Source organism: Bos taurus, chromosome 10 (genome assembly GCF_002263795.3).
Source record: "Bos taurus isolate L1 Dominette 01449 registration number 42190680 breed Hereford chromosome 10, ARS-UCD2.0, whole genome shotgun sequence".
Lineage (NCBI taxonomy): Eukaryota > Metazoa > Chordata > Mammalia > Artiodactyla > Bovidae > Bos > Bos taurus.
Window position 1 is genome coordinate 47,577,137 of NC_037337.1, and position 25,096 is coordinate 47,602,232.

The window sequence follows — 25,096 nt, forward strand, 5'->3', positions numbered from 1 at the left end:
CACCACTATAAATGATCTATAGCAACAGCTTTCTTATATGTATACACCTATAATGACTGAGAGCCTAGTGCCAGTTAATCCTCCCCTCCTAGAGACTAGTGGTTTCTTTGGTTTCTTGGCTCAATGGCCAGAGTCATCCATTCAGTACTGCTGCTTCACTCTTTTCCCTCCCTGTTCAACAGTGCCTTCTCTGCCTAAGTCCTAAATGGGTTCTGAAGAGGTTCACAGATTGCATTTCATTGACCAGCCCCTGCAGACAATGTGACAGATCAAAGGCTTGTCAACTGACACATTTCATGTCTTCTCACAGTCTCTGCATATCACAAGAATTACCGTGAGGAATTCAGTTCTACTAGTGGCTCAAGTTTGCAAATGCTCTCAAAATTGCCCTTTATTATTAGCCACGTGGCTAGAGATGGCTCTCAAAGCACTTTCTGTTTTTGTTTTTTTGAATTTTTATTTTGTATTGGGGTATAACCAATTAACAATGTTGTGAGAGTTTCAGTTGAACCCTGAAGGGACTCACTCAGCCATACATATAAATGTGTCCAGTCTCCCCCAAACTCTCCTCCCATCTAGGCCGCTACATAACATTGAGCAGAGTTCCATGTGCTACACCACAGGTGTTGTTGGTTATCCATTTTAAACACAGTAGCCGCACCTTTTGTTCTAAAGAGATCTGCCTTGGCTTTGTGGTCAGTGACCAACCTGGTTTTGCTTTTCTATCCAGATTGTCTATGGTGCCAAGATGGTTTCACGTACTATCACTGGCCCAGACTCTCCCTGGATCTGTACGCTAAGAAGGACCCTCTCTCCTATTCCCTAGACCGGACAGAAAGAACAAACCTTACAACTAAGTGAGGTTAGAAAACCTGTCTCCTAAGAAGCCAGTCTGGAAGACCAGTCTTACTGCTTCTTTCAAAAAAAATCTCCCTAGCTCACAACTGTGGGCCAAGAAATGAAATAACCAGAATAGGGCAAAAGCAGAGAAGCAAATCCAAATAGCTGCTGTTTCACCAGGGGAAGAAACCAACCAACCACCGCCATAAGAATCTCTGCCCACACTTACATCCCTTCTCTGAATCCCACAGAGGCAGATTAGCCATGTCCCAGCGCAACGGTCTGCCTCTGTGTTAAAGGGGAAGTCCCTGTCCAGAATCTACTTCAATGAAGCCATGTGGTTTGCAGCAACTGCTTTTCTTTATAACCAAGAGGTCAGGAAAAGTGCCCCCTCAGAGATGCGGGAGACTGAAGTCCATGCCTGCTTCCTTCCCCACGCTGTGTGCCAAGCAGACCAGCCACATCTCCTATCAGAGGACCTGCTCTTGCCATAAGAAGCACAAATGGCTGTTCCCCTTCTCAAGCTTCCAGTCTTTCAGAATGTTCCAGCCCCACCTAATGTCCTGCATACCTGGCGCTACTGCTTCGCAGAACCAACAGAATATGGAAACAACATCCCTTAGACCTGGGATGCACAGAGATAGCCAAGCCTGTCCCTGGTAGTCTTTCCAAACCATGTTCCAAGAACTGACAGGATCATCCTGGGACACAAATACCCACAGCTTCAAGCTGCTATTCTGGGTATCCATTCAATATTTATTGAGTGCCCAGCTGGAACAAGGTACTGTCAATACAGCCCAGCCAGGTTAGGCTTGCAAAGGGCTCACCAGCACACCCTGAGTGGCACGAATTTCAGGGCTCTGTCCAGGAAAAGGGAACTATTGTCCTTTATTGATTTAGTTGAGCATAAAAGGATATGCAAATTTGCAGATTTGCAGGCTATGATATATCTGGAACACCACCAGAAAACTTGGAAACTAACACACACACACACACAGTAGAATAAGACATATGTTGCAGCTTCAAGGTTAAAGAGAGGCTTCCTCACTAGTAAGGTTTCTTATCCTATCAACCTGCCTTTTCCCCACTGTTTAACTTTTCTCCTATAAAGGAAAATGTGGACTTCCCCCAAATACCTTAATCATTATTGCAACAAGTAATCTATGAAAGGAAGAGCAAAGAAATGTATTGTTTTCCATCCCCCATTTTCCCATACACATCAGTCAATAAAAGAAAAAAAAAAAACACCAAAACACGTAATACACATAGTGAACTGCTCCCTGAGGTCACCCCCAAATCTCCACCAACTTAGGCTATTAATGCAATGACTATGCTGTCCCCACTGATATGGGAACAAGGAAAACTATAATAAAGCTAACTTATCCTGATAATGTTTCTTTATTTCTACTACAACTCAGCATAGAAATAGCACACAGTCACTTTTTTTGGTATCTCGGCTCAAACTTGCTTTTAAAAGGTCTTTCTCCAGAGAAGAGTAGATGATCACAGGGCAGAGGGAGAGAGGGTGTAGGATGGTTTGGTGGCAGGTAAGTTAGGAACAGTTGCTCCAGAAAATGAAAAACGTTCCAAAGCAGATCAGAGCCTAGCATCTTTGCAAGATTATGAAATTCACGTCTGTTCTTCTCAGGCAACTATGACCCTTCCTGTCCAGAGTGTGCAGGTTTTTCCCCAGGTGTCTGGAGACAAGCTTTTCTAGAAATACATGATAAACCTCACGTCTTCCATTCTAGTTATCATTAGGTATCATCTTCTGGAATGACCCATGAAAAGATGGCTGAGAATACAGATGCCCCACAGGAGGCATGGACTATACGTCCTGAGAGTCTGGAAGAAGGGGTGCCCTGAACTCGAGGAGGTTGAGGGTACTGTGGAAGCGATATAGAACTAGGCTTGGACCACTCAATGCATACCTGTTACAGGCAAGAAACTTCCACAATATTTTTGAAGGTCTGGAGAAATAAGAAACATTATTTTTTCAACTTTCAGGTACATAATACAGTATTGACTATAATCACCTTACAGTACATTAGATCCCCCCTATTTATTTATTTTGTAATTGGAATTTTGTACCCTTTGATGGATATCTTCCCATTTCTCCCACCTATCAGCCCCTGGCAACCACCATTCTATTGTTTCTGTGAGTTTTGCTATTTTAGATTCCATGAAGTGATATTACACACTATTTCTCTGACACATTTCACTTAGCATAATACCCTCAAGGTCCACGCCTCCACGGTTGTCACAAATGGCAGGACTTCTCTCCTTTTCATGGCTGAACAACATTCTATTGTGTATATGTACACCACATCTTCTTTATTCATTAAGGAACATTTTGAAGGAATCTGAAATCTAGATTATTGAAGAACAGATAGATTCATGGAGAGATTAACCCTAAGAACACATATAATTATAATAAAGAAAACTATAGATAACTTCATATGGAGCTTGGAGAGAGAAGGATGGCCTACTATATAGCACAGGGAACTCTGCTCAATATTATATAACAACCTTATATAACAACCTAACTGGGAAAAGAATTTGAAAAAGAATAGATCCAGGTTTATGTATACCTGAATCACTTTGTTGTACAACTGAAACTAACACAACATTGTTGATCAAATATACTCCAATATAAAATTAAAAGTTAAAAGAAAAAAATGAGACTTGATGTGACCTCTCAGATACCTCTAGACTATGGGGACCAGACGGCCATCAGATTCCTTGAGGGCCAAATGGATTGCGAAGTTCTCACTGGCCTTTACAGCAGCTACAGGCTCTAAATGTCACTCCCCTAAGGCTCCATCCTGGGTTCTTATTCCCTCTAGTCCTCCTGTAGCTGCCCTATGGCTCCCTATAGTAGAACTGAATATGGCTTAAAGTATGTATTTATGTGATTAATTTCATTAACTATTTGGTAAGGGCCAGGCATGTGTCAGAACTCCATCTAACATCTGTCTTACCATTTAGTCAGTGCTTATCTTTTCCAATAAGCCCATAAGGGCAGAGGCCATATGTACACTGCATGCTGTTTTAACTGTAGTCCCTGATATAGAACCTGGCATCACAGGTGCTCAATAAATACAGGGTGAATTAATCTAGACCAACCCCCTTACTTAAGAGTTGAGCGTACTGAGTTTCTGAACAATTAGACATGTAACCCAAGTCAGACTCCTGGAGAGTGACACGCAAAGGACTATGGGCTGAGACTTTCTGAGAAACAACACCGATAGTGAGGGTTGTCAGCCCTCAGCTAATAACCATCCTAGGGAAAGCAGCTTCAAAGGAGGTTATCATTTGGATGACAAGGTTCTGGGACTGGACGGAGTACTATGTTCAAACCCCAGCACTCAGACTTCCCTAGTGGTCCAGGGTTAAGAATCCACCTGCCAATGCAGGGGACACGGTTTCAGTATCTGTTCCGGGAAGATTTCACATGCCCCAGGGCAACTAAGCCCGTGTACCACAACTACTGAGCCATCCACCTAGAGATCATGGTCTCAACAGAAGAAGCCACCGCAGTGAGAAGCCCGCATACCACAACTAGAGAGTAGCCCCCACTCTCTGCAACTAGAGAAAGCCCACGGGCAACAACGAAGACCCAGAGCAGCCAAAAAAAGAAAGAAAACAGCCCTGTCTCTGTAGTGAACACCAATGAATAGCCTCCCAACACTCATTTCCTTCTAACAAACAGCCTCTGCTTGTATTTATGCTTCTCAAGAAGTTGACATCACTCCTCAGCTGCAGGACATGTGTTCTAAAGTCAGTACAAGCAATGGAATCCTTTTCCCTGGCCACAGTCATCCGTTTAGGGCAAACACATGACCTCAACCAGTCCAACCCTTGTGAATTTCAAGACTTCTGCTTGCAGTGCTGGTTCAAAGTTGCTGGCTCTTCCTCGGTTGATGGAATGCTCTAGAGCTCTGAGGCTATTGTTGCTTCCATGAGCTGAAGACAGAATGAAGGTGAGGCCTCCCATACAGAGAAGAGCAGAGCTGAAAGAGTCCTAGAGGGATTTCCCTGGCGGTCTAGTGGCTAAGACTCTGCATTGCTAATGCAGGGAGCTTGGGTTCAATCCCTGGTCAGGAACTAGAGCCCACATGCTACAATCAAGACTGAAGATCCCACACACCACAATTAAGACCTGGCATGGTCAAATAATAATTAATTAAAAAAAAAAGAGTCCTGTAGACATGAAACTAGATCCCTAATGCCAACATGAATCTCTAGCATATCCCATCACTTTATTTCTTAGTCCCCAAACCACTAAATACCCTTCACCATTTCAATCAATCTGTGGTAGATTTTCTTTTGCTTACAACCCAAAGAATCCTAGTACATATTAGGTGTGTGACACTGGAAAAGCAAAAATGGAGGTAATGCTTACTTCGAAAAGGATATCTTACAAATCAATGGGAGGCAAGAAAGGACTTACTGCCGGGACAACATCTGGCACTTAACAAGTCCTAAATACTCTCTACTTCTTATGAAGGGATTCACCAGAGTTCCGCTAAATAAGTCTTTTCACCCACCATATTAAACAGATTGTTTACAAATAATCTACAACTTAGCAAAGCATCTAAAGTGGCCACAAGACACAAAAAGGTTGAAAGTCACTGACAATCAAGGCTCAATACAAAATGGAAACAAATATCCTTGAACTTATAATAAACATCTATACAGTAATGTCTACAGGCTCAGGGAGTGATAGCCTTCTACTGTACATACACATGTGTGAACAAAAATATGATGCCAGGAAAATCTAATGTTTGCAAAGCATTTCAAGAAGCCATCCTCTGTATAAAAGGGGACGTTATCAATTGTGCTGTCTTCAGCACATTCTCTTCCGATTTCAAGCCCCTGTCAAACCTCCCCACACTCCCTACACTCCAACACACACACACAATAGGTACCTGGGCCAATGTGGTTCCAATCAAGCAGGCTGATCCCTGTGACTGGAGGGTGGGGGGTGTCAGCAGAGGTGGTTTTTCAGGTGTCACGTAGGCTTGTCCTTGCAAGTAGCATTCAGGGTCAAAACCAGAAAAGCTGGATTGTCCAAAATCCACAGGGCAAATTCCAGGTCACAAACAGAAGACAGCAAAAACTAACAGACGGGGGAAGGAAAGGTGAAATTTGGCCAAGACAGTAGGCAATAATAGCAATAGTCAATTGTCACCAAGCACAGCGCTGGGTGAGATGTTCAGTGTTAGATCTCTTTTCAGTATCACAAAAACCTGTGAAGTTCTTGTTCTCCCTATCTTTGAGATTATTACCGAATCCTATTTTCAGGGCAGAAAAGGAGACGCAGACGTAAGCAGCAGAATTTTGGGCACAGTTGGGGAGGGAGAGGGTAGGATGACTTGAGAAAGTAGTATTGAAACATATACATTACCATATGTAAAATAGATATCCAGTGGGAATTTGGTGTATGATGCAGGGAACCCAAAGCCAGAGCTCTGTGACAACTTAGAGGGGTAGGATGGGGAGGGGGGTGGGAGGGAGGTTTGAGAGAGAGGGATATGTGTACATACATGTGGCTGTTTCATGTTGAACTATCACAGAAACCATCACAATATTGTTACCCTCTAGTTAAAAAAAAAAAAAAAACCCACCAAAACCCACAAAAAAGTTCAATGAACCTCATTACCACATCACAGCTACAAAAATCTACTCAGAGAGAACCTTGCTTGATCTGTACCCACATGACGCACTGCTCAGCGCTGCCCCACACCAGGAGGGCCAGGAAACCACCAATAAGTCATGTCAGCAAGCCCAGGTGAAAATTCGAAACTCTTTTAACTTTGACAGCACAAACCATGGCCTGTTTCGTCAAGCCTGCAAATCTCCATTCACTGGGCAGGTACAGGGTCCAGTTCTGTTCTGTAGTGAACTGTGATCACAGCAAACATCGACAACAGAGCTGAGCTACCGCATGTCAAAGACCAGGGAAAGACCTCCAATCTTTATCTTCCCCCAGAAACTCCATTAGGGACAGGGGTCCTGGTACTGCCTCAACTCCTGGGTGATTTTCCCCACAAGTAGATTAATTTTGTCTTTCCAACTAGATCATGCACTGTGACCTGGGCATCTACTGCTAAACCGCGCTTCAGGATCAAATCCAAACTGATGCCCCCAGCTAGAAAGGCTCGCCACCTCTGGCACTTTTTCTCATCTCTCACATATGTCACCACCCCTAATACCCCGGAAACACTGAACATCTTGGCATTCCGAAGTACAACTCCCAGCCTTCTGCAAGGATTTTCTCACCTTTTGGCTGAAATGTTGTCCCTCCCCAAAATCACCAGTGATGGCTGAACATTCCTTTCCTCACTTCCAGAAAGCTTTCTGGGATAACCTTTTTGTTGTTCAGTCACTGAGTTGTGTCTGACTCTTTGCGACCCCATGGACTGCAGCACGCCAGGCTCCTCTGTCCTCCACTATCTCCTGGAGTTTGCTCAAATTCATGTCCATTGAGTGATGCTATTTAAGCATCTCATCCTCTGCTGCCTCCTTCTCCTTTTGCCCTCAGTCTTTCCTAGCATCAGAGTCTTTTCCAATGAGTATTCCTATAAAGCCACACCCATCTCTCACTCTCTGCACACCTACCCACATCATTTTATAGTGACTCCCAATTTTATTAAGTGCTTTTTGAGGGCTGGGAGATTTAGCTATTTTTTGGTTTTATTTTTTATGTTTAATGGAAATCTAAGAAATAATGATGACTTTGTCTGGACTGAGTTTGATGAAGAATATTTACATGTACCTGCCCAATGACTAGCTAGAGGTCTAGAGATCTAGTGAAAGTGAAGTCGCTCAGTCGTGTCCGACTCTTTGCAATCCCATGGATTGCAGTCTACCAGGCTTCTCTGTCCATGGGATTTTCCAGGCAAGAATACTGGAGTGGGGTGCCATTTCCTTCTTCAGGGGATCATCTTGACCCAGGGATTGAACCCAGGTCTCCTGCATTGTAGTTATGTCAAAACATACTTCTGTTCCTTTTTTAGTCTTCAGTGCCTAAAAGAGGAACACAGTAGGTCTTCAAATAATGTTTATTGAATAAAACAAGCCAAGGAAAGAATGAGATGATGGCCAGATGGATAGCAGGGAACACACCTCAAACATTTATTTGTCAACAGCACTTCATGGCCAGATCTAGATACAGCTGATGGACCAAGGTAATGAGCCTTTTGGGTTAACACCCAACAGACACTGTGCCTGCTTCCCTTCAGCCCCTTGGGTACCCGCTAATCCTAGTACTCAGTTATTCAACAGACAAGCTTGTGCTCACCCTGCTGACAGGTTTTACTATGATGCTGACTTCCATCAAAACTCCCTCAGGCCCTTGTCTGAAACTGACTGCAAACTCCTCATGTCTTGAGCATCCCGCTCCCACTGAAGGCACACTATTATCTGGATCACTTTAGCTGCACTTTCTGGACCTGGGCCCTCAGCAGCAAATTTCTTAGGAACGACACCATTACTACAACCAAAACTACTCAAAGCACAGTGGGTTGTCTTACCTACCAATCATACCCACCATCCAAGCTTGGCACATACAACAGGACAACTCTCTCTGTGCTCAACATCGTACACAGATAAAAACAAAAACGCTAGAATCTAAAATACAACACAAAACAAGACATGAATTGGGATTTCCCTAGTGGTCCAGGGGTTAAGAATCTGCCTTGCAATGCAGGGGACACAGGTTCGCTCTCTGGTGGGAGAACTAAGATGCCACATGCTGAGGAGCAACCAAGCCCACGCAACCACAGCTACTGAGCCCAGGCACTCTGGAGTCTGCAAGCCACAGCTAGAGAGTCCCCGCACCACCGCAGAAGACCCCACATCATGCGACAAAGACCACGTGTGCCACAACGAAGGCCCATGCAGCCAAATAAATCAACAATTTTTAAAAGTAAAAATCCTTAAAAAAAGAAAATAAAATGTGACAGAAATGAACATATATCTACGAAACAGAAACAGACTCGGATGTAGAGAACAGACCGTGGTTGCCAAGGAGGAGGGTGTAAGGGAGGGATGAAGTGGGACTTTGAGGTTAGCAGATGTAAAATATTATATATAGAATGGATAAACAACACGATCCGTTGCATAGCACAGGGAACTATATTCAATATCTCGTAATAAGCCATAACTGAAAAGAATATGAAAAAGAACATATATATAGTAAATCAGCTCTACTTCAATGAATTTTTTAATGCTCCTGAGATAGTGCATCTCCTATCAGAACTGCCTTGGAATCTGTCTTCTTATCTGAGGTTGGGGGAGGGGGTACCATCAGGGAGAGGAAATCATCCCTACCTTTCCATGCCGGTAAGCTACGGTTTCTGCCTGAAGGTGAGCCTTAAAATTTAGATTCTACAGGTAGCTTCTCTTTGCAAATCACAACTGAATCACCCTAAACCAGCCTCCACCAGAAATAAGGCACTGGGTATAGTACTTTAAGGTCTATTGTCATTTTACGTTCCTCTAAAGAATAAAGATGTTTTATTATGGTAATCAGCAGGTTATAAAGCATTCGACTTCTCTCTAAAGTAAATCAGATATATCTCTCCCCAAGAGTTTTTTTAAACCATTCCATTTGTTCTTAGAACTTACAACAATTTTTCAGAGCGACAGTACCAGGCTTATTGATTCACAAATGGCCTACGCATGTCAAGTCGGTATATTGCTCGTCAAGTACAAAGGAGTTGGAGGGGAGAGTTAAACCTTCTGATTCACAGGCAGAACTCACCTCCATTTGCCTCTTAGGTCATGTACATTGAACCCTGTGGACATAGAAATCTAAGACGCCAAATCTAAAACCAAGGAGGAAAAAATGAATACATAAAACCAAGGAGGCAACCTAAAAAGCTCTCCAAGACCAAACACTGGGGACAGAATTTGCTTCTATAAGTACGTGTCCCTGCAATGACCTTTCCATTTCATGATTTGGAGGGAATTTATTTATCTGGCATAGCTGAGTTGCAAGCTCACACTGAGGTCTGAGACCTTGGACAAGTTAGGCTACATCTAAAGCAGAGTATGGCAGAGTACTGATGATGAGAAAACTCTGCAGTGATCCTGTTGAGAATTAGAGCTACTGGGGCAGAAGTACTCACAAGAAAGTGTTAGTTGCTCAGTTGTGTCAGACTCTTTGCGACTCTATGGACTGTAGCCCACCAGGATCCTCTGTCCATGGGATTCTCCAGGCAAGAATACTGGAGTGTGTTGTCATCCCCTTCTCCAGGGGATCTTCCCCACCCAGGGATCAAATCCAGGTATCCTGCACTGCAGGCAGACTCTTTTTGGTATGAGCCACCAGGCAAGCCCATCCCATCAATGGCCATTATAATGTGATTCCTTAAACTCCTGATAAAGTAACAGAGGTAAAAATAAAGAAAGACGGGCGTTCTTCAAGGCCTTGAAGGACAACTGTTGTGACAAGAGGTAGCATTTAGGTCATTTGCAGTGATGTGGATGAACCTAGAGTCTGTCATACAGAGTGAAGTAAGTCAGAAAGAGAAAAGCAAATACCATATATTAAACATATATATGGAATCTAGAAAAATGGTACAGATGAAATATTTGCAGGGCAGGAATAGAGACACAGACACAGAAAACAGCCACATGGACATGGTTATGGGGAAAGGAGGGATGGGTAGGAAGAACTGCACTGACATTTATATACTACCATGTGGAAAACAGATAGCTGGTGGGAAGCTGCTGTATAACACAGAGAGCTCAGCTCAGTGCTCTGTGATGATCCAGAGGGGTGAGATGGGGTGGGTGAGAGGGAAGCTTAAGGGGGAGGGGATATATGGATACATATAGCCGATTCACTTTGTTGTACAGTAGACACTAACACGAAAGAGCGACTTCACTTTCACTTTTCACTTTCATGCATTGGAGAAGGAAATGGCAACTCACTCCAGTGTTCTTGCCTGGACAATCCCAGGGACAGGGGAGCCTGGTGGGCTGCCGTCTATGGGGTCGCACAGAGTCAGACATGACTGAAGCGACGCAGCAGCAGCAGCAGACACTAACACAACATTCTAAAGCAACTATACTCCAATTTAAAAAAAAAAAATTTAGGTCTTTCTGAATTCCATAAAAGGAAGAAGGTATCCTGATTAAATGTATGAACTGGACTCTTAAGATCAGTCTCTGCAGTAAAAAAGCTGAGCAATAAATCAGGGTTGAACTTGATAGAAGTACCTCTTTAAACCTTCTCATCCATCATCTAGCCTCTTAAATGAATCTAACCAATGAGTAAACCATCCGGGGCTGTGGTCTAAAAGTAAGAACCAGTTGAGGGACTGAGCAAGAAAACCCCCTCTGCCCACGAGGCTCAGCTTCCTCAGATGTAAAGAGTTGATTCTAAGCATCCCATAAGATCATCTTCTTTAAAGAATTTTAGAAACTTCATATGAAGCATGGCATTGGTCCACCTCCCAGGAGCTTAGCACCCCTGGAGAGCTGGTTCAGCTTCTGAACTAAATAAACCCTGCTGGAAGATGAGCCCCTAGCCCCTGAATACCAAGGAGCTATTAGTCCCAGAGAAGCAGACTTTCGCTGAATACTACTTATTTAGAAAACTCCTTTCATGAACAACAACTACAGTATCTATTCTTGGAAACAGGTTAGTTGGGAAAGCATTCCACTGGCTTTACATAGCCCTAGCAGGCAGCATCCATCCATCACTTCCCTCACTCCCACAGAGAAAGCGCAGGTGAGCCTGGGACATCGCTCAGCCAGCCTCCTGAATGCAGCTGCGTGATTACGATCGGCACAATTCCAGCACTGCGCACGGTCCCCACGGAGGGAAGACAAAACCAACGTGCTGTACCAGCTATTTCACCACCAACAGGTGAAAAGAGCAAGTGGACAAATAATCGGTAAGCTCTAAGAAGTCATTTTCCTTGAATCCTTTTCAAAATTGCACCCAAATCGGTGCCACAGAAGGAAAAATGAAATGTCAGAAGCATGTGTCTTTGCTAAGAACCCTGACCTTTCACCTGCAGATACATTATAGAAGAATCAGAAGTGGCCCTCAGGCCTGGCTGCCCATTAGTGACACCTGGGCAGTTTCAAAAAGGCCAGTGCCTGGGGCTCCCTTAGACATTCTGTCAAGCTGGTCTAGGGTGTGACCTAGGTGCTGCTCTCCAACACTGCAACACACTGATTAAGAGGGTCTCCAAACTGAACCCACAACAACAGAAGAGAAGAGAAGGCCATGTGTTTCGGTTTGTCATATTAAGGAGGAAAAATCAAAGTGCATTTATGAAAATCAAATGCCAGCAGTCAATCGTAAAGGAAATCAGTCCTGAATATTCATTGGAAGGACTGATGCTGAAGCTGAAGATCCAATACTTTGGCCACCTGATGTGAACAGCTGACTCATTTGAAAAGACCCTGATGCTGGGAAAGATTGAGGGCAGGAAGAAAAGGGGACGACAGAGGATGAGATGGCTAGATGGCATCATTGACTTAATGGACATGAGTTTGAGCAAGCTCCGGGAGTTGGTGATGGACAGGGAAGCCTGGTGTACTACAGTCCACAGGGTCACAGAGCCAAACACGAATGAGTGACTGAACTGAGGAGTCTTGAATGCAGTGGTGACTTCATAATTCTATATTTTTAAAAACTCACATGTACGCACAAAGAATTACTGTATGGAAATTAAAGAGAAAAAAAATCAAATTATGGACTTATTTAACCTAGTTAATTTTTAATCTTAGCTGAATAGTAAGAACCACCCAAATCCTGTTGCCCAGGCTACACCCCACATCAATCACTTAAATCTCCAAGTATCAATAATTCTAAAAACTCCACGGGTGGTCCAATGGGCAGCCATATCTCCTCATTCCCCAGAGGAAGAACAGAGGCAAAGGTGATCTCAACATAGGTCCATAGAAATGTGGCTCCAAACCAGTGATCACACCTACACGTACAGTCCGTGATCCAGGGAAGTTCACTAACATCTACTCAAGTGTCCAAAATTTCTTTTCTATCAACTTTCATTAGGTTTCAAGACACTGGCATGATCCATAAGCCTAGTAAGAACAGGGCTGGATAGTCACGAGTAGAGTACTCAATTGCCTCAAAATGTGCCGACAAGGGACTTCCCTGGTGGCTCAATGTGATCTGTCTGCCAATGCAGGAGACATGGGTTCAATCCCAGAACCTGAAAGACCCCACATTCCACAGAGCAACTAAGCCCATGCACCACAATTACTGAGCCTATGCCCTAGTGCCCTGGAGCCACAGCTACTGAAGCCCGTGCACCCTAGAGCCCATGCTCCGCAACAAGACAAGCCACCACAGTGAGAAGCCCATATGTCAAAATGAAGGGCAGCCTCTGCCCATCACAACTAAAAAGAGCCCACATAGCAACAAAGACCCAGCACAGCCAAAAATAAATACAATTTTTAAAAATTAAAAAACTATTGTGTAAACCAGGATGGGCATCACCTAGGACTGGTTAGAAATGCAGAATCTCAGCCCCTATCCCAAACTTGTGGATTCAGAAAATGTCTTAACAGGATTCTCGGTGGTCCAGATGCATATTAAAGTTTAACAAGCATGAGTGCTGACCAATTCTCATGTTCATTCAGCAGAGTTACTGAGCACCTGGCCTACATACTATATCTAGCAGTGAATAGAGCAGAAAAACCTCTGTCCTCTAGAAGCTTCTATGGAGCAAAGGATGGAACTAAGGCCCAGGGCTGTGGGTCACAGAGAGAGTTAGCGGTAGAAACAGGTTTAAAACTTCTGTCTACTAAGAATACAGGCAACTTTCTCTAAAAATCACAAATATAATTCCCAGAAGAGAGGTTGCCAAATAAGAAACCAGAAGACAGTCTCTATATATCAAGTTAGAAAACTTTGGCATCAGAAATCCAGTTCCCATAAACCTCTACTCCCTGAGTAAACCAGCACAGCCAGATTACACCAGCCAACACGCCATGTTTACACAGTTAAGTTTTTCTCATAGGTGTCTGAACAGGATGAACAAGAGACACGCATTAAAAGGAAAAGCATCTTGACCACAAGCTAATACTCCAAGTCTTTCTTTAGATACTCTTAAAAATCTAGTCAACTGATAAGCCTCCCAATTTTTTCAAAATGTATTGTTCTGACACATTTAGATGAAAATCCAACTATTGGTGCTCTTCGCTTTTTCCTTGTCTCAAACAAACGTCTGGTTGAAAGACTGCTAACATTTGTCCTGCCTAGGTGCTTACGCAGACTATCCCTCTCGATCACAATGTCTCTACCATGCAAAGAAGAAAACCAAGGCTGGGCAAGGTAACTCGAGTAAACAAAGACACACAGGTAGCACAGCTGAAATGACAGAGCCACGCTTTAAATCTAGATCTAACTCCTAATCCCTTCCAGGCAAAGTGAGGTCCCTGGACCTCCCACCTAGAAGATTATTGCAAATGTAAACTCCCTGGTCCCAGCCTGGACCTGCTAAATCAGAATATGTATTTTAATCCTTGGTGATTGACGCCCACACTGACATCTGGGAAGCATTGAACACATAATCCCAAAGGCAAGTTAACTGGCAAACATCTTCCGTTCACTCCATAAGCGGAGAGCAGTCACTTACCCGAGACTTGAAGCCACTTGTCACATCACAAACTCATAGTAATTCACATGGCTTGGTGCAGGGGGTCTTAATAGCTCCCTACAGGTTGCTGGACAGAAAGACCAAGTTTTCCGTCCAGGCAGAATGCCAGGGATGCTTACAATGTCTTAAAGCTTATAATGGTCTATAAGTTTGATATTAACAGGCCTGGGTTCAAACACCCACAAAGAAATAAATACTGCTCTAATTCAAGAAATAATACTGCCCAAATACTACTGGGCTTCCCAGGCAGTGCTGTGGTAAATAATCTACCTGCCAATGCAGGAGATGAAAGATACTCAGGTTCGATCCTTGGGTCAGGAAGATCAAATGGCAACCTGATCCAATATTCTTGCTTGGAAAATTCCATGGAAAGAGGAGCCTGGCAGGCTATACAGTTCATGGGGTGGCAAAGAGTCAGAGGACACGACTGAGTAACTGAGTACACTCACAAGCCCTCCTGGCATTAACCTCAGCAGTATGGTTCCTTGTTAAATAACTAATGAGGTGAGAAAGAAAAACACTATTATTCTCAGAATACACCTTACTGTGTATCTCTGTGTCTAAATAAACACACACACACATATATATATATCTTAGTGTATATTTCTGTCGCTGTCTCATTTTATACATATATATATTTATATATATATGGCTGCAGGAATGAAATTAAAAGACACTTACTCCTTGGAAGAAAAGCTATTAGCAACCTAGACAGCATATTAAAAAGCAGAGACATTACTTTGCCAGCAAAGGTCCATCTAGTCAAAGCTATGGTTTTTCCAGTAGTCATGTATGGATGTGAAAGTGACTTCTTGGAAAAGACCCTGATGCTGGGAAAGACTGAAGGCAGGAGGAGAAGGGGACAACAGAGGATGAGATGATTGGATGGCATCACTGACTCAATGGATATGAGTTTGAGCAAGCTCCGAGAGTTGGTGATGGACAGGGAAGCCTGGCGTGCTGCAATCCATGGGGTTGCAGAGTCAGACACGACTGAGTGACTGAACTGATATTTAAAATGATCCTTGGAGTCTAGAGACTTGAGTAAGAGCTCTTACAACTAAATGTAGGCTTGATCCAAATTCGCCATGAGGAGATGGGGAGGGAAGGAGGATGACGCCTAGGAACACATCCCCACCAGCTTTCCCTGACTCACCCATTTCCAGGTTTTAGTTAGTTTTGAGTTTCTCGAATTGTGGATCACAGGCCGACTGCTTCAGAAATTATTTAAGCAATAAAAATGCACATTCCTGGGCTTAAGACTCCACATGTTTAACAATCCCCCCCCCCAAAGATTTCTGCAAACATAAAAATTTTAGGACACTTGCTCATCTGACCTAAGTATCATTTCAGTGGCTCTGTCATGTCTGACTCTTTGCAACTGATATGAGAATTATCAGACTCATTAATCCCACAAGCCACGAGCAGTTAAGCCCACAACTACTGAGCCTGAGTGCCCCAGGGCCCATGCTCCACAAGAGAAGCCACCGCAATAAGAAGCCCATGCACCGCAGCTACAGTGCAGCCCCCACTCGCCACAAACAGAGAAAGCCTGCGCCCAGCAACAAAGACCCAGCACAGACAAAAACAAATAAATATTTTTTAAATAAATAAAATACATAACATCTTGAGTGCCTCTGAACTTGCAGCTAATGATTCAGGGATGAAAAACAAACCCATAATAGTACTAGGGGAAAAATACTCTATGAGTATTTCATAATAAATCCAAAAACACACTATCAAAGGAGTCCAACAATAAGTGATAAACTGGGATAAATTGTTTGCAGGTAAAACAAACAACCTCCTTAATATATTCAGAGTTCCAACAAATGGATAGGAAGTAGACCAACAACCTAACAGAAAAGAAGGCACAAACTACAAACAACTGTCAAAAGGAATTAAGACAGTTCTTCAACAAACCTATAAAAGGTACTCAACCCCACTTACAAGAGAAATGCAAATTACATCTGCGGTAAATCACTTGTTCATCTTTCAGGAAAGACAAAGATCAAAAAGATCCAGGAGTGGGAAACAGAACCCCATACATCTTTCCCCAAAGAAAGAAGTGTAGCAATAGCTATCAATTTTTTAAATTGATATTCATTTGACCCAACAATTCTTTTAGAGATTTCTTATAAATTCATGTATATTAGAAATCTTCATGAAGCTTTATTAAGAATAACAGAATCTTAGAAACCAAAAAAGAAAAAGTCAATTGTAGATGAATAGGCAAATAGGTTATGGTACATCCACATTACATAGAATACTAAGGAGTCATTGAAAAAAGGAACCAGAAACAGGCAGTTCTATATGTATTAATACCTATGTGCAAAGACCTACAAAATGTAAAGCAAAATACTAAAGAGTAACGTGGTAAAGCTATCACTTTTGCTTTAGAATATATATAGTTATACTTGTGCCTTGTGCTTAGTCACTCAGTCATGTCCGACTCTTTGCAACTCCATGGACTATGGCCCGCCCTCTGTCTACAGTATATTTCAGACAAGGACACTGGGATGGGTTGCCATTTCCTCCGGCAGGGGATCTTCCTGACCCACGGATGGAACCCACGTCTCCTGAGTCTCCTGTACTGGAAGGCAGATTGTTCACCTGCTGAGCCATCTGGGAAGCCCCATAGTTATATATACACAAACACATGCATGCTTGTCTACATACAGATTATCTCTGGATGGACACATAAAATTTGAGAGAAGGTTCCTTCTGGTTAAGGAACCTTGTGTCCAATAGACAGAGGTAGGAAGGATAATTATTTTCCCCATGTATCTGCCCTCCATGCATGTACTGGCTAGTCAAAACAAATTTAAGAAAAATAAGAGAACAACCGAAAGAGGTGGGGAAGGCAAAGACTGGGGTAGAATAGAGGAGATGCGACCGAGTATAAAATGAGAGTTCTCCCCATATCTTTCCTCAATAGTAACGGACAGTATGTGCTAAAAGCTCTAAAAATGTTTTCTAAACCCATGTACTTCCACTTCTGATAATTCATCTTGAAACACTGAAAAACACTTTCTGTACAAAGATATATAGGAACTGACCAGGTCAACTTTTATATATTCACTTAAATTATGTATCAATTTAAACTATATTTACATAATTTGAAACAGCATTATAACCTTAGCATTGTCAACATTAATTGAAAAATGAAAATATAAAATTGAATAAGATATAAGCTACTTAAAATATTTCCTCATTTTATTGAAAAAATATATATACATATGTTCATCTATAAAGGAAAACATTATAAAGAAATGCACTAAAAGGTTAACAGCAGTTATCTTCAGGGTAAATAATATATGCACATGATTTCATTTTAATATATTTTCCACACGTGTTATTTTTATAACCTAGAAAAATTAAAAACATAAAGATGCACAGAGAAAGATATCAAGAGGAAATCTATCAAAATGCTAACAGTTGCTGTGAGTTTTAGAATATTAAGCTTATTCTTTCACTATTATAACACTTCCAGTAATGATCATTTTGTATTTTATCATCAAAAAACCACACTTTTGCCTTTGAGAAAAAGAAGCTGGCATCGGTTCTGGATTAGAACCCCCAGATAAAAGCTGGCCCAGGAACTGCGAGTTAAAGCCTTGCTGTGTTCAGGGCGAGGTCTCCGGGTGCTCCCAGTCAAAATACCATCTGCAGAGAGAATCTTCCATGTTACTTCCACAGTGGGGCAGGAAGAAATTTCCTACAAAGTTCCCAAGGCACATCTTCATCTTTGGGCTTGACTGACCCCTAGTTCCTCAAGAGTGTAAGGTAACAAGCCAGGTGGGTTTTTCCACAAAGCAGGGTTTTTGTTTGTTTGTTTTTCCTAAACATGCACAATAGGTCAACTGTTTCTTGAGGGAGAGCACTGGAATTTTTATCCCCAGCCCAGTTGTACAAGACAAAGGTACCAGCTCACCCAGGCAGGATTCTATAAGGGGAGTCAAACTAATACCAGTGTGAAGAAGACCAAAGTGTGTTCATAGTCATAATCACTTAAAATGGTCTCTGGGGAGAACTAAACTGAACTTCCGATTCTAGCACCAGATGCCTGACACCTTTCCAGTTCCAGCAGCTCCAGTATGTACTCCTCACCTACAATCCAACCCACCATTCAGGGCCCATCCAAGCAGCAAAGGGATGGCTCAGCGTGTCTTTGGTACCAAGCGTGCATGCGTATACTACCTGTATACATACGCAAGCGTGTATACACTCAGTCGCTAATCCATCCGACTCTCTGCAACCCCACAGACTGTAGCCCACTAGGCTCCTCTGTCCATGGGATTTCCCAAACAAGAACACTGAAGTGAGCTGCCATTTCCTCCTACAGGAAGGAGGACCCCAACCCACGGATGGAATCTGAGTCTACTGCATTGGCAGGAGGATTCCTTATTACTGTGCCACCTGGGAAGCCCCTTGTATAATGCAGATGCACATACACACATACACTCTAACAGACTCCATAGATTGTATACAGGAGCTCACATACCACAATGCCCACCCATACACCTAAGTCTTACATCTGCTTTATAGCCTAACTTTTCAGTGAATCACAACTTATCTGTACCCACACAGTCTTATCTATATACACAGTCTGAGAATAGGACCCAGACTCTGTAACCCTTGCATATCCTTTCACACAGAAAGAGAACATTTCCAAAGTTACCAACGGAAATACAGACCACTGGGGACAGGGTCTGGGAGAGATCTACTTGGGCCAGTGTCCTAAGCTGATAGAAACAACATGAGATTTTACAGTTTTACTTCTATTTGGAGGCAGAACACTTTTAAGATCGCCAAGGGATTCTGCCCAGCAGGGGATAATGCCTCTTAACCTACTGAAGGAAGGGCCCTTGGGACCACTCAGACTGGCTAGACCACCCCAGAGACGAGGCCTGCACTGGAGCCGGGAGTGGCTGTCACTGGGTGTCAGAGGGGACTCTGACAAGCTGCAGAAGCAAAATCCCAGGGAGGCACGTGCGCAAACTAGTATCAGATCACACGAGAATGGCAGCTCTACATATGCATGTCTAAGGGAAAGGCACCCATGTCTCCACTGTCATCAGAAGATAGCATTCCTTAACTATTTTGTCTATCAGGTTTAAGTTTATCATAATATAAGAAAAGATAATAAATGTACCAGCAATCCCCATGACCAACCACACCACTGCCAACTCTCACACACCCCTCGTGCCCTAGGACCACCATTAATGCAAGACTAAAGCCTTTAGTTGTGGATCCAACACCACATTGCAAAGAGTTCTAACAAACAGATGATCAGAATTGCTCAGCAGGGCCTCCCTGGTGGTCTAGTGATTAAGAATCCAGCAGCCAAGGTAGGGGACACAGGTTTGATCCCTGGTCTGGGAAAATTCCACATGCTGCGGAGCAACTAAGCCCATGTGCCACAACTACTGAGCCTACGTGCCACAACTTCTGAAACCCATGCATCCAGAGCCTGTGTTCCGCAACAGGAGAAGCCACTGCAATGAGAAACCCACGTGGCTCAGCTAAAGAGTAGCCCCCCCGCCCCGCTTGCCACAACTAGAAAGGCCCACGCAGAGCAACAAAGATCCAGCTCAGCCAATAAATGGAAAAAAGAACTGCTCAGCAGGCTGGTGCGGACCAGCCTGGGGGAGCTGACGGAAGGCTTCAACTAGAGGCAGGGGTGTGGTGAGGAGCAGGGCAATGAGCACCGCATCACTCGCCTCAGCCCCGCTGATGACCAACTTCTCTGGAACCTGGTCTCCTCATCCCTTCACCTACTCTAAGGGTCCTTTTCTAGACAAAACAGCCTCACGTCTAAGTCAGTGTCCCATTTCCTGCAAGGATTTGGCACTCTGTCCCTGAACATGTAATATGAAGCAACAAAGCAGAAGTCATCAAAATTGGCAAGAAATGGGTGATGCCATTAAATTTTCACCCACTTCTGATACTTGAGGACAAGATCAAATAACCTGTACATTACCACAGAAAAAAACTGGACTATCCTTGAGTACAATCCTGCCAATGACCTGAGAAGACGAGCCTGGGGGAGAGCGGGTAGGGAGGTGCCAGGGGACCTAGTGAATGACCCCATTTCAGAAGCAAACGCGGGGATGTATTCAATAAATTCCAGTAGCACCAAGTCACATGAATCTGGATGCACAAATTAACCCCAGGCTGGTTTTAAATCATCTCTAAGAGACTGTTACACATTTCAGGGAGATCTGAGAATGTTGTGCACATGATCCTCGCTTTGTGCAAGAAGATGCCTGCCTCATTGAAGGACAGGTGGCTGCCTTTAGCAACTTTGTAAGTAGATTAAACACACCAAAGAAGCAGTGCAGAGTTCTGGATACCAGGATGAGACCTGCAGCTAGATGGAACAGCACAGGAGCTGCGTAACCTTAACCAAGTGCTGCACATTCCCTAAGCCTCAGATTCCTTACATGGAAGACTGGAACAGCAGCAGCATCCTCATAAAGATGTCACAACATGAATTAACACACAGACACCATGCTGGTAACCATGGCAACACGACAACATTATTCTTGTCCTATCTAGCTAACTTTACGGCTTGAGGTCAATCATTTGAACTCTGTGGTCCTCTTTTCTCCCCCTCGAGTAAAAAATGAAGGGAGGAAGATTCTTTCCAACTTAAAATCCCTTGATTCTAAGCTCCTGTCTGCTCATCTGCTTAGGAGATGCATCATGGAGAGCAGAAACAACTTGAACTTCTAGACCCTACCAGTTTCTGAATTATCTGTAAGAATGACAGAAGAAGAGTCAACATGCAATGGATTATGAATGCAACCCAAGTGACTGCAAATTCTAAAGCTAAAAGTCTCAGTCAGTGAAGTTGTAGGTAACTATTATCCCAACAGGTATCATTTACTGCCACTTACTACTTGATGGACATGGGTTTGGGTGGACTTCAGGAGTTGGTGATGGACAGGGAGGCCTGGCATGCTGCGGTTCATGGGGTCGCAAAGAGTCGGACACGACTGAGCAACTGAACTGACTATATGCCAAACACAGAACTGTCTAAAATATACAATTTCCTCTATTCGTTCAGAGTGGAGAAGCAATAGGCTTTTTTTAATTGAAGTATAGTTGATTCACAATGCCATGTTAGTTTCAAGTGTATAGCACAGTAATTCAGGTGTGTGTGTGTGTATAATATTATATTGGTTTTCAGATTCTTTCCCTTCAACTCACTTTTATTCCCAGTGATACTGCTCTCCCGGGCTCTCAAGCTCAAGACCTTCTCTCTAAGCCACATTGCTACAAGTACCACTCAGCTCTAACAGGAACCAAAACAGCTTCCTACACACACACACACACACACCCTCTGGGAATGAGAATTTCTACATTAAGAGAAAAATTTGCAGTATAAAATCCTCCATTTACAAAGCTCCTATTCACAGCTTTTTGAAAGCCAGTGATTTTAATTTACGTAGCAACATGACATTTTAATTTCCCAGCCTTGAAAAGGCCAAGTTATCAGGGCACAGGAATGCTGGAACAGCCTGGAATTCCCATAAACAAGGAGTCCCAGGTGGTTTTAAGGGCTCTCCCTTAAAAGAATAGAAGGGCAGGGATTTATATTTAAAAATGCCTCATTGGGAAATGCAGAGGAGTGCCTGTGTCAAAAAAAAAAAAAAAACCCTCCATCCTGGGCCCTTCAAAAGGAGAGAGGACCAGCATCCGATCTCTGTAAAACTGGGCTGCTCCACAACAGGCTGGCATCTCCACTGCCCTGCTGCCAGGTTAGCCCCCCAAAGCTGAGCTCTTCCTACCTGTGTCTGGACGCTCACCACGGGAAGGGAACTGAAGGGCATCTCACATGCACAGAGCACTTGCCTTTGAGGCTCTACATTTGCACTTGATTTTGATTCTGAGTAGCCTAAACAATGGGCTTCCCAGGTGGCGCTAGTGGTAAAGACCCCACCCGCCAATCCAGGAGACACTGAGAGACAGGGGTTCAGTCTCTGGGTCGGGAAGACCCCTGGGTCCTCCCTGGGTTGGGAGGAGGGCATGGCGACCCACTCCAGTATTCTTGCCTGGACAATCCCAGGGATGGTGGAGCCTGGCAGGCTACACCCCATGGGGTTGTAACGAGTCGGACACGACTGAAGCAACTTAGCAAGCACACACAGCCTAGCCTACATGACACTGACTTTAAAATTTATCGAAGACTACCCCTTGTCACTTTTCATAAATGTTCCACGTGTGCTTGAAAGTAAGTATGCTCCAGATATGGGAGCTGTGTTTTATACATGTCCACTGCCTTAAGCGTCTATATTCTTCACTGTTTTCATTGTTTGCCTGCATTTGATATATGAAATACTAGGAAATGGGTAAAATTTCCTAAAAATTGGCAGAATTTGGTTAAATTCTCCCCCTATGCCAATGGACTTGTCAACTTTTCCCTTTGATATCTGGCCAATTTTACTCTCTTTACATATGTACACATAAACATGAAAAGCCATAAATAAGGGCAAACAAGTTTAGAATTATTATATATTCCAGATTTACAGTGTTGCAGATTTATATTAGTAGTTTGAAGCCAGCTTCAGCATCTGAACAGAACTGGGTACGACTCCCAACTCCATAACCTGCTCTAAGCCTCCACTTTCTCATCCATGAAAAGAAAACACAACCTCAAACCTCATAAGGTGCTTGAGAGGATTAAGTAAGAAAGAGTATATATTGAGTTGGGCAAAAAGTTTGCTTGAGTTTTTCCATAAGATGTTAAGGAAACTTCTGGCCAACCCAATACACTTAGCATAGGTGCCCCATTCTGAGGATGCTAGCTACTAACAAAACAGTCTATGACTACTTGCCTGATATCATGCTGCTATGCCATAGTATAGAAATGGAAGCCTTTGACCTCTTATTCATCAGAAAGCAGGATAGGGTGTCAGAGGCGGCAGATGTATTAAGTGTTTATTCCAGGGCTTCAGGGTTGGGGAAGTACAGGAGAACACTACCCCGTTCATATCTCACTGAGAATGTCAAGTCACATGGCAGCTGAACATGCCACCTGCCCCATCTGAACTGCAAGTGCCTGGTTTAGCTTAGTTCTCGTTGGGATTTATTTCGCCTTGTTGCTAGCTTGAGGGTTCTGTTGAAACAGCTGTACAATCGTGTACTTTATAAAATTCTAGTTCTGAGAAACACTTGGTAAATTCAAAGCAGGCAAGAATTAGTATCTAAGCTGTTGATTGCTTGTGAGTATTTATCCCAGCCCTGGGATCCTTGGAATTGCGTGTACGTGTATACTTGCAGTAGGGGGTGGAGGCTGTAAGGGGCCAGTATGTGAGAAAACAATTTCAGGGCAGACCATTCATTTCATTAGCAGCTTCCAAACCCTCAACAATATTCTCCCACCCCAGCAGGGTGAGCAAACCTCTGCCAGAGTCAAAGTTAACTGCACATCCGGGGGAGAAGATGCAGCTTTCTTCTCTGGCTTTTGAACTCTGAAATTGACACTTGGGACTCGTTCTGTCCTAAAATTGTCAGCTGTAGGAAAAAAAACAAGAAAAGCATGATAAGCCAGCCAGTAAATATGCCAAATGGAAGAACCATCTTAGAAAGCCTCAGCGGTTTTAGCAAGTCACAGATTTGCTTTAAAATAAAAAAAATAATTATAATAAAGCAAAATCACCACCAGTGCTGGAAAACAACTCCTTATGAAAGGTTTTTGCCTCCAGGTCCATTAAAGATGGGGAACTACAGAGAGCCCACAGGGCGTGCAGGAAGGCATTCAGTCCTGCTGCTGGGGCTGGCACAGACCAGCCCACACACAAGCTGGGCAGCACCCTGACAATCTGAGCAAACTGCATTCACAAGAACTTGATAAGCGGACAACACAGCCTAAAACAGCCTTACTCAGAAACTAAACCCTCAAAAGGTAGAAACCAACCAAAGTGCACAGGGTGTCAAACCCAGGAACAACAAAAATTTAACAGGATTTACTAACAGAGTCTCCTTTATTTCTTGACATGTTCCCTTTAAAAGAGAGGAAGATAATGCAGCTACTTAGACGTGCTGCTTTCTTTTCTTTGAGAGTTGCACCACTATTTGTCAAACGGGTGTCACCAATGTCAACCACTCAATTCACATGCCCACAAGTGGTCCTGCTAATCCGATCCCAGGGCTCTCACATTCCACATCAGCCATTCTTTGCTTGCCTCAAAACCACTGCACAGACGTGAGAAACTCAGCCAGAGGGAAGGGATATAAGAGGGGGACATGATCTTCTGTGCAACAAAAAACTACATATGATCACCTTTCCCTTCAAGCTTTAGGCGTGCTCTTTAAGCACCTCTGACCCAGAATTCCAAGGATCAGACACACTTTCCCGTCAATCTTTTAATACATGAGAGACAATAGTTCAAGGGAAAAGATGAGTGAGGTTTTCACTGGGGTATCCTCTCCCTCCTTCCATGTGAGCCACCAGGCAAGAGCTTCTAACTCAACCCTTTGCCTTGGCAAGGACTAAGTAGGGCGGAGAAGGCAATGGCACCCCACTCCAGTACTCTTGCCTGGAAAATCCCATGGGCGGAGGAGCCTGGTAGGCTGCAGTCCATGGGGTCACTGAGGGT

At 43.5% G+C, this 25,096-nt stretch overlaps 1 protein-coding gene across 9 annotated transcripts in view; it reads right to left on the reverse strand.

Annotated features, from left to right (window-relative positions):
* TLN2 (talin 2) overlaps positions 1-25,096 on the reverse strand; it is a 495,231-nt gene that overhangs the window by 329,503 nt on the left and 140,632 nt on the right. Inside the window, exon 3 of one of the 9 annotated variants that reach the window (XM_059890837.1) lies at positions 5,772-5,962. The exons of the other annotated variants lie outside the window; for them this stretch is intronic. The gene's annotated coding sequence lies outside the window, so the exon portion shown is untranslated. The remainder of the gene's footprint in view (positions 1-5,771; positions 5,963-25,096) is intronic. 9 annotated transcript variants of the gene reach the window in all.